The sequence below is a fragment of the Triticum dicoccoides genome, chromosome 1B, assembly GCF_002162155.2.
Source record: "Triticum dicoccoides isolate Atlit2015 ecotype Zavitan chromosome 1B, WEW_v2.0, whole genome shotgun sequence".
Lineage (NCBI taxonomy): Eukaryota > Viridiplantae > Streptophyta > Magnoliopsida > Poales > Poaceae > Triticum > Triticum dicoccoides.
The window spans coordinates 66835544-66846203 of NC_041381.1; positions in this window are offsets into that span (position 1 = coordinate 66835544).

A 10660-nucleotide genomic window follows, 5' to 3' on the forward strand; every position below is an offset into this window, starting at 1 on the left:
GGTAACAAGCATCGGATCCACGCAGGATCAATCTCTTCAGTGATGCTCAATCACTTTGGGGTTTTCTAGGTTTGGGTTTGGGTTTTCCTCACTTGATGATTTTTGCTCAAAGTCCTCGGGGGATGGGATGCTCTCAAATGACAAGTGTCTGTTTCTCTCGGAGCAGCCAACCAGCTAGTGGTTGTAGGGGGGCGGCTATTTATAGCCTACGGAGCAGCCGACATGATAAGACATAAATGCCCTTGTCTGATATGACCATTAGGTGGGTTGATATTGTGGGACAGCTGGCGCGTAGCACAGCAACGGTCGGAATATTTGACTCTCAAATTCCTCAGGGCTATCATGTTCCTCACTGTGCAGGCAATCCGCACTGGCGAATTCCTTAGTCAGAACAAATTCCTCAGAGACCAGGAGAACTTTGTCTCTGTCACTGAAGAATATGACTGAACTGTGTGAGATTTCCAATGGCTTCACTCGAAGGGATTGGTAGGTGTAGGATTTTGAGTTGAGCATCACTTGGAAAAATTTCCTTAGTATTTCCTCGACCCCCTTTAACAGTACGGTATTTCCTATGACTCAAGAAAGAGAAAATGAAACAATGAAAAACAAAGTCTTCACGCTTCATGTTCCTCGAATGATTGCCAAGTCTTCAAGGTCACACCAATTTCTTCACTTTCAAAGTCTTCAGAAAGTCTTCAGATATCCAAAGTCTTCAGTTGAAGAACTTCATTTTTAGGGGTCGACTTTCTCTATAAATATCAAACTCCTTATAGACATGTGTACACTCACAAATGCATCAGTCCCTTAACCTATAAGTCTTCAATACACGAAAATCACTAAGGGGCACTGGATGCACTTACAATTACACCTCTCCCTCGCCCATGCGCGCGGTGGCTTGCAGGACGAGGAGACAGTTTTGACTACAGTGCCCTCTACCTCTCCCTCTCCCTCGCCCTCGCCCTCGCGGTGGATGTGCAGCAGTTCAATCGGTGTCAGATTGCCCGAAGCATATTGTACTATAGATACATCATTGTTGGACCTTCCGAAGAGGTGAAGAGCCAAGTATGCACTATACTAGTACTAGGAACCGGTTGGAGGAGCGTCTGCACTCTTATTATATTTTTAAAATGTGCTAAAGCAATCTTCAACACATTTGGTTCTCTTCGAGGGTTCTCGCATGTGATAATGGAAGTTGATTGCATGGAACACTCGCCACAATTCTCGCTTAATTCTGGCTCATATCTTGTTACAAATAGGAGCGCTCGATAATATTTCCTCTTTTTTTGTTACTTAGTATGTAAACAGGTCAGCAAACCTTGTGGCACATCTTTGTGCGAACCGTGCTTGCTGCACTTTGAATATGGCCGAGGGCTGGCTTGATGAAACACCTCGCTTCCTACTTCTTTTCTTGCGGGATACCTCGCTTCCTAGTGACCAGTGTCTTGGCTGGTCGTCCTAAGAATGCTCATATATGAATAAAGCTCTCTCATTTACCCACAAAAAAGATTAAGCCATTTTAACCAGAAAGGAGGGAGTATGGACTAGCACTACTTTTCGGTGTGTCCCGTCAACTCGCAGAACGAGGAGAAGCTTGCAGGACAAGGTGAAGCGCGCTTACGCCTTTTGACTCCAACCTACCCTCGGTGGACATGCATCAGTCCATTAGGTGTCAGATTGTCAGAGGCATACACTGTACCCAACATGTGGACTACCATCATTGTTCGACTTCACGAAGAGGCAAAGAGCCAAGCGCAAGGTTTAGTAGTAGGAGTAGTACAACTACTAGAACCGCATGGTGGAGCGTCTGTACTCTTATTTATTTTAATCTCTAATAAAGTACATGTTTATTCAGGAGAAGGGCGGAAAATGGCAGCCCAACATGTAATAATGATATCGATCAACCAACCATGCTCGAATATATCTTGGCCTCCGTGCGAGCCCGTCTGTGTGTACTCTCTCCTTGTCTCTCTCAAGGAATGGCGGGTTGGCCATTTTGCATTCAATTGAGATCGGTTTGCTCACACTCCTGTCTCACATGTCAGTGATATGCCAAGACGAGGTGCGTTGACCGACTGGCCATACGCGTACTTGGTTTTGCACCTTCATATACTACTCCTCCCTTCGTCACAGTTTACAGGGTGCGCTTCATTATGATGCATTTCTCTCAATGCATTTCCACCACCACAGAGACTTTAGAAGCGTTTGGTTTAATGCTCAATTAATTAGGGCGTGGTAACCGCAATCAAGTCCACAATGTTCTCTCGATGTACTACTATGGAGTGGAGTAAGTGCATGCATGTGTGTACCCGGGGTGGAAGCACCGCATGCATGTGTGTACGCATTATTTCCTCTAGTAATATACGCCGTGCTATAACTACCAATGCTATTTTGCAGGCCGATCGCTAGTCGCCTTGGTCCCACATATTTTTTTTTCTGAAGCGCGCTCTATAAAATAGTGACGGATGGAGTAGTATGAGCATATTCAAAGAAGAGCATATTGATGGTTGCTTCTTCCGAGCAACTTACAGTGGGAAAGATGGGGCTTATGATTTGACTGCTCATTACTCGCTATTAATGCGGCGCAACGACCGGGCTGAATCTCCCATGCGGTTGTGCACTACCCCCTCGGTTCTTAAATACACTCCGGAGTATTTGTCTTTCTAGAGAATTCAATGAGTGACTATTCAAATATTTGTCTTTTTAGATATTCAAATGGACTACTACACGGATGTATATAGACATATTTTAGAGTGTAGATTAACTCATTTTGCTCCGTATGTAGTCACTTGTTGAAATCTCTAGAAAGACAAATAGAGTATTTAGGAACGGAGGGAGTACACATACGAAGCAAAATGAGTGAATCTACACTCTAAAATATGCCCATTTGAAATTTGTAAAAAGACAAATATTTAGGAACGAAGGAGTATAATTTTGTGCATGGCACATGGACCCAGATGCTGAAGAGGCTTCTGGCAATGCTACCAATTTTCTAGCATTTGTTTACATAATTGACGTACTATACAAATAATTTTCCAGCGACATGAAATTGTACAATGGTGTGAGCATTCAGCTTTTGTTTCGTGTGTCGTGCCATTGATGGTCTTTCGGAAACAATAAAAAGCTAACTTCCTTGCTAATGCGTCTCAATTATTAGCAGATCAGAGCTAATATTTACATCATGACTGAAGACAAAGTTGTGAGAAGGTGTTAAATTAAAATTGTTCCATGCTTTCATTGGCAGCAGCGTCCACCCAACTTTGTCTAAATCAACAAGGCATGTTGGGAAAAAGTAGCTGTTTGGAGCATGCAACATTCTGATCATTTTGTGCAGTTCCACTAAAATAGAGTTGAGCGTCCCTGTTCCAAAGATATTAAGTGTGATTACGATAATAGAGGACTGCTGATGAAACAACAAACACACAAATAGAAGCCAGTCACCTTTGTAGTCTCTCTTAAGACTAACTAGTTGGAGAAAATTAGGCTCGGAGTTGGATGAGGAGGATAGAGCAAAACCAATATCCCTTTGTGCAGTCGCACTGAAATGTAGAGACGTTGCCCGTGTGACATTTTAGTATGACTGCACAAAACACTCTTATGAAAAAAGTGATTTGTGCAGTTCACCAAAATGTCGTAATAGCAACGAGGTGAAATGGATAGGCCTGTTTGCAAAAAAGAGGTAGAAAGGAAACAATTACTGGCCAATAACAGTTGATGACACATGCGACGACAAAAAAGAAGCATATTCCTTGTCCTAAGGGAAGATAACAGCACGATTGTGTTTGTCTAAAACAGTGTAAGGACGAGATTGCAATATGGAAAGTACACCCGATGAGCTACTTTTTGGGCAAAGAACTATGGAAGATCCACATGCAGCGATGTGGGAAGACGGGCAGTGGAGCAAGGTCGGAGGGGATACCTGGAGGTCGTCGGGATGTAACTAGGTGAGCAGCGACAGGCGGAATCTGCCCATACTATGGCAGCGAGCAGGTGGCGTAGGCCCTACCGTGCCAGAGCTTGGTCAGAGAGAATAGCGTGTACCGCAGATCGGAACGTGCTGCCTGGGCGCCGTCGAACGGAGAAACGATGCACTTCCTCCCTTTCCCCCGGCGGACAGGATGCAACCGGATCACTGACCAACGGTGAGAGAGAGAGAGAGAGGCCACAACAGCCTTGTGTGAGATACTCTGAAGAGAGACAGACCATGCAGGCAGGCTCCATTGTATATAGTGGAGCGGACTACCGTTTTCTCCATAAAAATCATTTTACATTTTGTGTACGTGCTATTGAGCGCTATAACTTTATTTAAAAATAACGCACCGACGCGTCAAGTCGATCTTTGTTTCGTGCACGCGTGGTACCACGACCACCCTAGTTAAACAACCGCTACACGCATTCAAATTAGCACGTGGGCTGCCATTTGTAAAGAAATGAGCTCCACCATGTACCCGCGCGGGTGTGGTTGGGCACAAAGCGTGAGTATGTGCACGATGCACCTATTCTCCTCTTGTATACGTACACCATCTACGTGGGGTTGTGTGAGAGAGATACAAACCTAGAGAGATATAGTGTGTTGGGTTCGTGAGAGTTTTTTTGTGGGTATGGGGGGGGTCAATCAAAAAATGTAACATATGCAATGTGTGTGAAATAGAGTCCTGGATATATCATATATATAGAGGGGGCGATCCACGAGAAGAGAGTGGAGGTATCATCGGCTTGAGGTGTCCATAGAATCGAAGAGAGGGATGATGTGTGTGTGTGTGCGCTCGCGATCGGTAAAGAGTGCCATCGAATTTGTGTGTGCCCACGTCAAATATATAGAGTGACTGACCTACTGGAAGGTGAGAGGGGACATGTGCAGTTTGTCTCTGTGGCATGGATACCTCCCTATAGCGCTCGACTATCGGTGTGTGGTGGGGGGAGAGGGAGGCCTAATTAACTATAGAGGTACAATGGCTGGTATATGTGTGGAGGAGGAGAGAGGCCTACCTCATGTATTAAGGAGATCGATCTACCTCATGTATTAAGGGAGATCGATCGGCATCCATGCATATGTGTAGGAGAGGAATAAGGTTGGGAGAGAGACAAAGCTAGATTGCTGGAGGGGGTGGTAGTGGAGTTGGTTCTAACAAATGGTGGGATAGGCTTGCTAGACAAACGGAGGGCACGCCCGCAATATCAATAAGAGAGGAGATGCCTACTTGTCTATGCACGTGCGTGTGAGAGACGGGTCAGGAGGCATGCATGAATGATGAGGGAGGATGATATGGTTGTGGTAAGCAGACATAACTACATAGGAAGATCAATTTTCCCTTTGTTAGAGAAAGGAAATACATAACTTGTGAGGTACGTCGATCGATGGGGGAGGGGATAGTTAAAGTCGATCTAGGTATATGTTGGGAGATCGATCGGTATACATGCATGTGTGTGTAAGAAGCAAATGAGGCACATGGAGAAGGATAGAGAGATAGGGATGCATCTAGGAGGTGGTACGAGAGGCATACTATATCGAGGGGGAAGGAGTGTGTGAGTACGAGATCGATGAAAAGAGTGGTGGGAGTGAGGCATGGATGGTGATAAGAGAAGAGGGGAAGCTTGTGTTTGTGCTAGGCACACCTGGCTAGAGAGGCATATCGATCGATGTGTGCCACAAAGAAGGAGCTGGGGGGCCTACACACACCATGGGTGAAAGACCTAAAGTGAAAAGACGAATTTGCGTGATGGAGCTAGAGAATGCTGAGGGAGGGTCAGAGGGATGCGGGCGTGTGCATGCATGAGAGAAAGTTAGCGCTAGCTACAAAGATAAGAGGATTGTGTGGCTGTAAAAGACGAATAGAGATCATACTTCACTATAAAACACGAATTCGGATATTTGCAAAATTTATCATAGTGTTTTAAACCGACGCATGTGTGAATACATATAACGGTGATGCACATGGTGTGGTTATGAACATGTTATGCTACATATAATATATTTTATCTCTACTTCCTATAAAAAAATGGAGTTGTTGATGATGGTGTGCCTGCCATCCTACAATATACGTCGTCCGATTTATATCTGGCGGATAGGAAGGAAACTATGGCAATTTTAAAAAAAGATACCCACACCCCTCTCCATATTTGCAAATTAGGCCCCTTGATCATGTTGATCTTCTGTGGAACCCATGGGCATCTTGTTAGTACTACGTATAATATATAGAACATTGATTATAATTTGGGCTAATGTGTGGCTTTTGCAGCTCAGGTCTAAATACTTGTCATAATGTAGGGGGCGGGGCACTATACTTTGTGTGATGAACACGGTGTACATATGGAACATGGTTTAGATTATGCATATATAGTTAGTACATGAAATGTACTATTATTTGGAATAAACATTAAGTGTATTCAAAAATTAGAATTCGAGTTCATGTAGTACACATAGTTCATATCTATCTCTATAGTAATCATGTGGTGTGTTATTAACGTAATACACGAATGATGGTTGAAGTTGGCAACAATCATGATTGTAGATTCTTATTGAAATGGAGAAACGAATTCAAATTTAGTTCCAATTGCAGCGGTAGTATAGACATTTGGAATGCACTAAAATGTTGGTATGAGTAGGTTACATGCATTATACAGCAAGCGAAAAACTTTAATTGGACATAACATGGATTCATACTCCCTCCTTCCATCTATATAGGGCGTAATGAGTTTTTAAAGACCGCCTTTGACTATTGACAAGATTAATAGTACATGACATGCACAATGTGAAAATTATATCATTGAAAGAACCTTTCAGGCGAATTTAACGGTGTGCTTTGTGTAAGTTGCATGTCATATATTATTGCTCTAATATTTGGTCAAAGTTAGCATCATAAAACACATTTGGCCCTATATAGATGGAAGGAGGGAGTAGCTTGGAATAGCATTTGTTAGTAAAACAGGGCAAGACTCTCTCTTTGTGTGGTGTGAATAGTTTTATTTTTTTCGTTTTCTTTTTGGTTGAGGGAAGTGTGAATTGATTTGGTACATAAAAGTACAATATTAGTACACGTTAGGCTTGTCTCTAAAACTCAACCCGCGCCTTGTTATATCCCGAAAATTCAGATATCGTGCTCCCAAAACTGGCGCTTTCACAACCCGCGCCTTGTTATCCCAAAATTACAACGCGCGTGAAAACTCCCTCCAGCTGCCAAATCCCGACACGCAAAATCCCCCTTCTAACCCTGAGGTGAAAGGGCCGCTAGTTCAAATTGGTGGGGGGTACTTTTGTAACACACCCTACATTTTGGACAAGCGCGTCCCTAAGTCAAGGTTCACCCCCTCCGATCGCCCCCTTTTCGCCATTCGAAATCCCAGGCCGCCATAATCTCTCCGCTCCAGCCGCGAAACCCCACCCTCCTCCGTCTGCCACCTCACCGCTGCCCAGCTGGAGCCTCTTCCCCGACGATGTTGTCCACGACAACATCTCGACGTCCCTCGTCCACCTCCCCGGATGAGGATCCGTCGTCCATCTCGTCGTCCCGCCGGTTCAGCCGCCCCGTCCTCCACCTCCAAGGAGCTGCTCTGACGATCGCCTCGTCTATCGCGGCTGCTCCATCCCCACAGTGCCGCCTTAACCTACTCCACCGAAAACGCAGCATTCTCACCAACTCCTCGGACGAAGCCGAGGCCTACTCGGCGCCACCAAAGAGGTTGTACACTCATCGCATCACACCTTCTCCTTAAGTCGACCTCCCGGTACCGACGGTGCTCCATCCCGCAACCCCATGGAGCGGCTACCTTGAAGCCGGCACCGCGGGCGACATCTCCATGGCGGCTCTCCCCCAGTGCGAGGCCCCTTCGGCGGCAGCGTCCATACCAGCCAGATCTGCTGTTGCTGCTCTGGCTCTCGCTCGCTTGCTCGTGCTGCTGCTACTTCTTTGGCTCTCGCTCGCTCGCCCAGCTGCTGCTGCTGCTCTCCCCCTCGCACGTGCTGCTGCTCTTCTCCGATTTAGCCACACTTCAGTCGACTGAATCGACTTTTGGGTCAGTCGATTTTCAGGGGTTGGGGGGCTCGCCGGAGTTAAGGAAGAACCACCTGTAGCGGGGATGGGGGCTCGCCAGAGAGGTACCCCACTATCTATCTTAGGGTTCAGGGTGGGGGCGGGGGGCCTAGAGGGCTGGCCGGGGCGGCGGTGGGGAGTTGTTTCGGGGTGGCGAGGCGGCGCTGGGGCCGGCAGTTCGGCCGGTGGTGGCTGGCGGCTCAGGGGGGTGCAGGCTGAAAATGAACTGCTGGCCCTCCCTAAACTACATGTCAAGTGCCTCTCTGCTACCATTGCGTTCAGTTTCGACAGTGGTATTCAGATTCCACAGTAAATTTCAGTTTCGACAGTTAAGTTCAGAGTCAACAGTTTTTACCTCATCTGTTGTAGTCAGGTTCTTTTTGGTGACATCAATTTTACATCTATTTTACATCATCTATTGAAGATGATATTAGAATCCCACTTGAGATTGACGATGTCTATCTTGTGCTGCTTTAGCCTTGACGTCTTACGGCTCACCGGAGCTGCTCCAACGACAGAACGATCCATCGCAATAGAGCAGTGCCCTGGACGCTGTCTACAGATTCCTCAGATCTTCCTCCACACCTCCGACAGCCACCTCTGCCTCAACTGCTTCAGCGACCAACCCAATGATGCAGAGGTCTACACGGCTACGACAAAGAGGTAGTACACTTGTTGCATCACTTGTTACTATACATTCACGTCGATCCATTAGGGTTATTCTGGTTCAATGGAAAAACATAACAATAGGGAATTTTCCAATTGCACTCTACTATTCAATTATTCATGCATTTTGTTGAAAGGAATGAAGCAAAACATCCACCTGGACCTACTTTTAAAAATCCTATGCATGAAAACAAGACCAAGTACATTAGTGGCAGAATAACATTCTAACTGTACACGCTTTCATATGGTTTCACTTTATTTTGGCCTTGTTTCTTTGCATTCCTGTGCTCTTCCAATTCCTGTAAACCAAACACCCAAGTTGACAGAAATCCTGTGTTTACAAATGCTCTGTTTACCATGTGCATTCCTATCCTATTCTGGTGTTTTTCCTATCCCTGCGTTTTTAGAATCATGCATGCCAAATGAGCCCTTACAGAATTACTTCAGTGACAGGTAGGTGTCGAAGGGAACTTTGTGTGGTTTGTCCTGCTCCTGCCGCGACGTCGTCCACCTCACCTGAGTTGCTCCATCGACAGAAGCATCCAGCAAAATAGACATCATGACCCCTGACCATATTTCGCCGCCTTAGATCTCCTTCCCTGCCGCCGGCACCCACCACAACGACATCACCATCATCGACTCAGCAGATGAACCTGAGGAGTACACCGGTCCACAAGAGAGGTCGCACTCTTTTGTTTCTGCTTATGCTATGCATTGCTTAAAATTACCTGCTACTTTATCGTCCTGTTCAGCTCTTGGACTCCCAATTCAGGTCCAAATTAATGTTCAAACTTGAGTTCTAAGTTAGTTGTGGGGAACATATCGAGGCAGCAATGAATAGTATGTCTGTCAAATATCTGGTTCACCTAGGGTATGCCTATGTTGTTCATCTTGGGTGGGAAACAAATAGTAAAGCAATCATCATTTGTCTTTTTATTAAATTAAAGCAATCATCAGCCGGCTATCATTATTTTTGGATCCATCCACTGGTTGTTACCATCACTCTAAATTTCTACATGCTCTCCTTACATAATCTCACCATATTTTTTTCGTATGCATGTCAGATATTGTACACAGTCATGCTGAACATGTAGAGAAAAAGAGAAGAGTTTTGCGCGGCAATACAATGTCATGGAGACATCGCTCCATGGTGGCTTCAATGGCAAACCCTCCCCACCCCTCTCTAGATTGTAATCCAGAGGAAGGTATCTGTTCTGAGGCGGATTCAGACGCCGCTGACCACTCCTATTTACCCCCCAAGGTGTTTGCTCTACGTTGGCATGATGATGTTAGTCATATCATGCATATGTTGCCTTGTAGTGCCTACTTTTGACATCATATATGTCATCTTCTTAGTTTAGACATGTTCTGTAATGCCACCTGTTTAGTTTCTATATCATATATGGGAATTATGCAGTCTCATGTCTTTTAGCCAGCCATAATATATGCGAAATGTGCAATGCCATCCTGTTTAACCAGGCATCATATATTTGAATGATATCTTGCCCATCCTTTTCTTCATTACATTTCCATTTGTCGACAATGTTTTTACATTAAACTACTCTTCCTGTGAATCAGCCATTTGGGTGGGAGATGGAAAAATATGGAGTGAAATCAAGGCCTTCAGAGCAGACAGTGCTACCTGTCAAAGCAGATCTCTTGTTGGGTCCCGATAGCTCCTCAGAGATGGATTCAGAGACAGATGACCAGTCCTATTCCCCCACCGAGGTGTATGCTCTAACTTGGCACGGTTATACTGCTCATATCACGCATATAGTGTCTTGCATTGCATAGTTTAGACATCATATACACAATATTCAATACCATGTTCTTAGTTCACACATCATATCGAATGCCCTCTATTTAGCATATAAATCACATATGTGAATTAAATGATGTGATCATGGTTACTTAGATAACATGTAGGTGAATTATGGCATGCGATCCTGTTTAGTTATTCATCATAT